At 46.4% G+C, this 7,581-nt stretch overlaps 1 pseudogene; it reads right to left on the bottom strand.

Moving 5' to 3' along the window:
* Positions 1-254: 254 nt before the first annotated feature.
* LOC126101899 (5S ribosomal RNA) lies at positions 255-374 on the bottom strand (annotated as a pseudogene).
* Positions 375-7,581: the final 7,207 nt, after the last annotated feature.

Raw genomic sequence — 7,581 nt, 5'->3', positions numbered from 1 at the left:
AGACACAGAACTGGGAAACAGCGGTTTGTTGCTTTAATTTCGAGGCTCTGAGCACTATGGGACTTAACATCTATGGTCATCAGTCCCCTAGAACTTAGAACTACTTAAACCTAACTAACCTAAGGACATCACACAACACCCAGCCATCACGAGGCAGAGAAAATCCCTGACCCCGCCGGGAATCGAACCCGGGAACCCGGGCGTGTGAAGCGAGAACGCTACCGCACGACCACGAGATGCGGGCAATGAAGGGGAGCCAACAGCACCCGGTGTTCCCAGGCGGTCACCCATCCAAGTACTAACCGGGCCCGATGTTGCTTAACTTCGGTGATCGGACGAGAACCGGTGTAGTCAACATGGTATGGTTTAATTTCGAACGGCAGTGTATTTTGCCATGCATTAAACCCAGTGGTGAGTTTCGCACTTGTGCTAAGACAATTAGTGCAGTACAGTACATATGTGTGCTATTCCGTGCGATCTTTTTAATATTAAATGGCAACGTATTATGGTACACGCGCTAAAGGATCAAGTGCAGCCTCGCGCGGTAGCCGCGTGGTCTTGGGCGCCTTGTCACGGTCCACGCAGCTCCCTCCGTCGGAGGTTCGAGTCCTCCCTCGGGCATGGGTGTGTGTGTTGTCCTTAGTGTAAGTTAATTTAAGTTAGATTAAGTAGTGCGTAAGCTTAGGGACCGATGACCATAGCAGTTTGGTCCCATAAGACGTTACCAAAAAAAAAAAAAAAAAAAGTGCAGACCAAAATATCAAGAAAGGAATTAAAATATGGCGTGAAGTCGAGAGCTACTTACAGCTTATTATAACTGGCATGTTTACAGCCCTTAATAATTACATAAATTCCCATATCCACAGCTCTTGTGCATTTACTTATCCTGTTTGCTGTCCAGGGTCGCAAGTCAACAAGTTCATTTTTCTTTTAGTCTGTATGTTCTAGGCGAGGGGCATGATATTAAACTATTGATCCCAAGGTCTGCTTCCTAGCACAGCGAGACATTAAGTATACTATTCCTGCAATGCTGTTAGATTTGTCGTAACCGCGTCCTCTTATTACTAACAATCTGTATCAAATATTCAAGAGATTGGACTGAAAAGATAATATTTACTGAATGGTCTGAAGACCGCCCAAAAATTAGCCATGGAAACAAGTTAACAATGGCCTCTATGCGAGGATATACCGAAGTGAGGCCATAATCCTTGATGGTTCTATATATCTGCAGCATTATTTAGGAAATCTGATTCATGATTTCTGTAAGTGCATAAATTCAGTTCCTAGAACGAAATATTGCTTATATGTGGATCGTAAAAGTGTGGGGACCAGCAGCGTGTGAGTTAACTATAGACTGATTAAAATTACTTGTTAGTTGACACTACACCCATTGGAGCTGGTTTCCTCCAATGAGAGAAGTCAGTGTCACGGCCGAACTGTTCACTGCTGCCACATAGCCACAGTAAATGCTCACTTCACTTCCATTTCCTTTTTCGGCTTCCTTTCTTGATGTGTTTCGATTCCGCATTACATTAGACATATAACCACAAGAAAACAACACACACACACACACACACACACACACACACACACAGAATGATAGTAAAGCCATACATACATTTCATAAACAGCACTGGCAAAACGGTACTGGATCCTTTCGCTCAAGACGCTATTTGTCGTCACTTATTCCAGTATTATCATTACAGAGATTGGCCTACGATAGGTACGCTTCATACGACATTGCACGAGGCCGAATTTTTTGAAGGCAGCAAATCTTCGTTGCTACGGTTCCTGTAGAGGAATAATATAATATAAATACGTAACGTGAGATGGTGGCATTGTGTAGAGGTTAAGATACAGTCTTTACGTTCAAAAGGTCGTGTGTTTGAATCGTGTAAGGTGATACATTTATTTTATTTTTAAATCTTTATCAAAATGACTTTGATTTATATTTTTATTCAGTTAATTGGTTTGAATATATTTTTTTATTATTAATGCTTTGTCACATAATTTTCGACATCACATTGACGTTGTTATTGACCTTAGTTTCACTTCCTGTCGTTCTTTTTTTATTTTGAATCTGCCAACGTTGCTTATAGCCTATAACCGAGTGCCAACCAGGACTGCTCAATGGTTGGTATTGCATCAGCTCGTGTAGCCTTTATTAGCTTAAGGTAGCCAATGAAAGTGAGAAATTACTTTTCGCTTTTAGTGCTAAAACTGAAATTTTCCTGTCTTGACTTTGCTCATAGAGGTTAGCTTTTACCGTAGTGAACAAAGCAAGTTTAATTAATTAATAGTTCAGTCACAAGTTATTGTCCACCGATGGTAGCCGCTTTCAACATTGCTCCATGTTACCTTGTACAGATTTTCAACACTTGTGAAATGACCCGCCGTATTTATGTGTTGCCTTTAACCAAGCAGCAGCCGATGTGGCAACACTGTAGCAGCAAGTGACAGAGTCAACAAGTAATTTTAATCGAACTATAATGTAGCAAAACTCTTTGGTCAGTGGCGGAGCTCTCTGCTGTAGAACTGTCTTTGGACAGTTCTACATCTACATCTACATCCATACTCCGCAAGCCACCTGACGGTGTGTGGCGGAGGGTACCTTCAGTACCTCTATCGGTTCTCCCTTTTATTCCAGTCTCGTATTGTTCTTGGAAAGAAAGATTGTCGGTATGCCTCTGTGTGGGCTCTAATCTCTCTGATTTTATCCTCATGGTCTCTTCGCGAGATATACGTAGGAGGGAGCAATGTACTGCTTGACTCCTCGGTGAAGGTATGTTCTCGAAACTTCAACAAAAGCCCGTACCGCGCTACTGAGCGTCTCTCCTACAGAGTCTTCCACTGGAGTTTATCTATCATCTCCGTAACGCTTTTGCGATTACTAAATGATCCTGTAACGAAGCGAGCTGCTCTCCGTTGGGTCTTCTCTATCTCTTCTATCAACCCTATCTGGTACGGATCCCACACTGGTGAGCAATATTCAAGCAGTGGGCGAAAAAGTGTACTGTAACCTACCTCCTTTGTTTTCGGATTGCATTTCCTTAGGATTCTTCCAATGAATCTCAGTCTGGCATCTGCTTTACCGACGATCAATTTTATATGATCATTCCATTTTAAATCACTCCTAATGCCTACTCCCAGATAATTTATGGAATTAACTGCTTCCAGTTGCTGACCTGCTATATTGTAGCTAAATGATAAAGGATCTTTCTTTCTATGTATTCGCAGCACATTACCGTTGTCTACATTGAGATTCAATTGCCATTCCCTGCACCATGCGTCAATTCGTTGCAGATCCTCCTGCACTTCAGTACAATTTTTCATTGTTGCAACCTCTCGATATACTACAGCATCATCTGCAAAAAGCCTCAGTGAACTTCCGATGTTATCCACAAGGTCATTTATGTATATCGTCAATAGCAACGGTCCTACGACACTCCCCTGCGGCACACCTGAAATCACTCTTACTTCGGAAGACTTCTCTCCATTGAGAATGACATGCTGCGTTCTGTTATCTAGGAACACTTCAATCCAATCACACAATTGGTCTGATAGTGCATATGCTCTTACTTTGTCCATTAAACGACGGTGGGGAACTGTATCGAACGCCTTGCGGAAGTCAGTAAACACGGCATCTACCTGGGAACCCGTGCCTGATCATTCATTGTAGACACGCTCATGTTTTCCATAGACTGCTACCAAGCAATAAAACTAATGTACAGGGTGATCCAAAAAGAATACCACAACTTTAGGAATTTAAAACTCTGCAACGACAAAAGGCAGAGCTAAGCACTATCTGTCGGCGAATTAAGGGAGCTATAAAGTTTCATTTAGTTGTACATTTGTTCGCTTGAGGCGCTGTTGACTAGGAGTCAGCGACAGTTGATGCTAAGATGGCGACCGCTCAACAGAAAGCTTTATATGTTATTGAGTACGGCAGAAGTGAATCGACGACAATTGTTCAGCGTGCATTTCGAACGAAGTATGGTGTTAAACCTCCTGATAGGTGGTGTATTAAACGTTGGTATAAACAGTTCACAGAGAATGGGTGTTTGTGCAAAGGGAAAAGTTCTGGACGGCCGAGAACGAGTGATGAAAATGTAGCACGCATCCAGCAAGCATTTGTTCGCAGCCCAGGAAAATCGACTCTCAGAGCTAGCAGAGAGCTGCAAATTCCACAATCAACTGTATGGAGAGTCCTACGAAAAAGGTTAGTTATGAAACCTTATCGTCTGAAATTGGTTCAAGCACTGTCTGCAGCTGATAAGATTAAAAGAATCGATTTCTGTCATTTTATCCTTGCTCAAATGGAAACAGATGAATCTTTCATTTCAAAGATTGTGTTTAGTGATGAAACAACTTTCCACACTAACGGGAAAGTCAACCGTCACAATGTCTGTATATGGGGCACTGAGAATCTGCGGGAAACAACTCAGTATGAACGTGACTCGCCTAAGGTGAACGTTTTCTGTGCCATTTCAGCCAATAAAGTTTTTGGTCCCTTTTTCTTCGAAGGTACTACTGTAACTGGACTACAGTATCTGGAGATGTTAGAGAATTGGCTGTTCCCTCAGCTCGAACAAGAAGCACAACAATTCATATTTCAGCAGGATGGAGCGCCACCACATTGGCACTTATCTGTCCGTAACTACCTGAACGTCAACCACCCGAGGCGATGGATCGGCCGCCAGGCAGCCCGTGACAGAACACTTAATCACTGGCCTCCAAGAAGCCCTGATCTTACCCCCTGCGATTTTTTCGTATGGGGGTATGTTAAGGATATGGTGTTTCGGCCACCTCTCCCAGCCACCATTGATGATTTGAAACGAGAAATAACAGCAGCTATCCAAACTGTTACGCCTGATATGCTACAGAGAGTGTGGAACGAGTTGGAGTATCGGGTTGATATTGCTCGAGTGTCTGGAGGGGGCCATATTGAACATCTCTGAACTTGTTTTTGAGTGAAAAAAAAAACCTTTTTAAATACTCTTTGTAATGATGTATAACAGAAAGTTATATTATGTTTCTTTCATTAAATACACATTTTTAAAGTTGTGGTATTCTTTTTGAATCAACCTGTACTTCGCATTTTCTGTCTCAATCATTCGGCTGTGAGCATACTCTCTTGGGTCCTCTCCACATTGGTGATACTGTGGCTGACATTAGCACCTTTCACTGCAAGTCAGCAGGCGCTCTGGCCACTCATCCTCTTATCAAGGACCATCAAGCCAGCGCCCTTGCCGCAGTGGAACACCGTTTCCCATCAGGTCACCAAAGTTAAGCGCCGTCGGGTTGGGCTAACACTTGGATGGGTGACCATCCTGTCTGCCGAGCGCTGTTGGCAAGCGGCGTGTCCTCAGTCCTTGTGAGGAAAACTGAGGAGCTACTTGGTTGAGAAGTAGCGGCTCCGGTCTGGTAAACTGACATACGGCCGGGAGAGCGGTGTGCTGACCACATGCCCCTCCACATCCGCATCCAGTGACGCCTGTGGACTGCGGATGACACGGCGGCCGGTCGGTGCCGTTGCGTATTCATGGCCTGTCCGGGAGGAGTTTAGTTTTAGTTTTACTTTTTTTTATTAAGGACCATCAAACCGAAGTCTCTTGCATTTCTGAAATCTGATTCTGAATACATGAAAATTAATTTCGCTAGCATATCGCACTGTCATGCGAAGTAGGCAGTCAGATACAATGCACCGGCTTGTTTATGATCGGGAGTGCGATGCATGCATATCAGAATTCTGTTCTTTTCATGCAGGAGATGAGCTGTAGCAGCACAACACCTTGGCCAGGCCAGCCGCTCACAATAGCAGCCAATGGTCAGGAGGCGGGGAGAAACACATGTTCACTGGAAATTGCGGATGGATTCCCGACTCGCCCGTGGCTGGCGGCTTTCTCTTTTGATGTCAGGTCTCAGGGCCGGGGGCATTTTTCTCGCGAAAGCCTCATGCTTTGGGCAGGAATGGGCCAGCTCGGCGCCACGGCTGTGCTATTGCTTGGAACGCTTCGGAGAAATATTCGCCTAACTCCAAGAGGCAACCGACAAAACGACGCCGCACATAACACTCCAGTTTTCAAACGAGGGTTATTCTGAAAGTAGGGAACGTTATGGCATTAAAAAAAAAACTAAGTGCAAGAAATACACTCCTGGAAATGGAAAAAAGAACACATTGACACCGGTGTGTCAGACCCACCATACTTGCTCCGGACACTGCGAGAGGGCTGTACAAGCAATGATCACACGCACGGCACAGCGGACACACCAGGAACCGCGGTGTTGGCCGTCGAATGGCGCTAGCTGCGCAGCATTTGTGCACCGCCGCCGTCAGTGACAGCCAGTTTGCCGTGGCATACGGAGCTCCATCGCAGTCTTTAACACTGGTAGCATGCCGCGACAGCGTGGACGTGAACCGTATGTGCAGTTGACGGACTTTGAGCGAGGGCGTATAGTGGGCATGCAGGAGGCCGGGTGGACGTACCGCCGAATTGCTCAACACGTGGGGCGTGAGGTCTCCACAGTACATCGATGTTGTCGCCAGTGGTCGGCGGAAGGTGCACGTGCCCGTCGACCTGGGACCGGACCGCAGCGACGCACGGATGCACGCCAAGACCGTAGGATCCTACGCAGTGCCGTAGGGGACCGCACCGCCACTTCCCAGCAAATTAGGGACACTGTTGCTCCTCGGGTATCGGCGAGGACCATTCGCAACCGTCTCCATGAAGCTGGGCTACGGTCCCGCACACCGTTAGGCCGTCTTCCGCTCACGCCCCAACATCGTGCAGCCCGCCTCCAGTGGTGTCGCGACAGGCGTGAATGGAGGGACGAATGGAGACGTGTCGTCTTCAGCGATGAGAGTCGCTTCTGCCTTGGTGCCAATGATGGTCGTATACGTGTTTGGCGCCGTGCAGGTGAGCGCAACAATCAGGACTGCATACGACCGAGGCACACAGGGCCAACACCCGGCATCATGGTGTGGGGAGCGATCTCCTACACTGGCCGTACACCACTGGTGATCGTCGATGGGACACTGAATAGTGCACGGTACATCCAAACCGTCATCGAACCCATCGTTCTACCATTCCTAGACCGGCAAGGGAACTTGCTGTTCCAACAGGACAAAGCACGTCCGCATGTATCCCGTGCCACCCAACGTGCTCTAGAAGGTGTAAGTCAACTACCCTGGCCAGCAAGATCTCCGGATCTGTCCCCCATTGAGCATGTTTGGGACTGGATGAAGCGTCGTCTCACGCGGTCTGCACGTCCAGCACGAACGCTGGTCCAACTGAGGCGCCAGGTGGAAATGGCATGGCAAGCCGTTCCACAGGACTACATCCAGCATCTCTACGATCGTCTCCATGGGAGAATAGCAGCCTGCATTGCTGCGAAAGGTGGATATACACTGTACTAGTGCCGACATTGTGCATGCTCTGTTGCCTGTGTCTATGTGCCTGTGGTTCTGTCAGTGTGATCATGTGATGTATCTGACCCCAGGAATGTGCCAATAAAGTTTCCCCTTCCTGGGACAATGAATTCACGGTGTTCTTATTTCAATTTCCAGGAGTGTACATTTTA

This window comes from Schistocerca cancellata, chromosome 1, assembly GCF_023864275.1.
Source record: "Schistocerca cancellata isolate TAMUIC-IGC-003103 chromosome 1, iqSchCanc2.1, whole genome shotgun sequence".
Taxonomy (NCBI): domain Eukaryota; kingdom Metazoa; phylum Arthropoda; class Insecta; order Orthoptera; family Acrididae; genus Schistocerca; species Schistocerca cancellata.
Note: the sequence above shows the minus strand (reverse complement) of the source record. Positions and strands in the feature narration are given on the sequence as shown.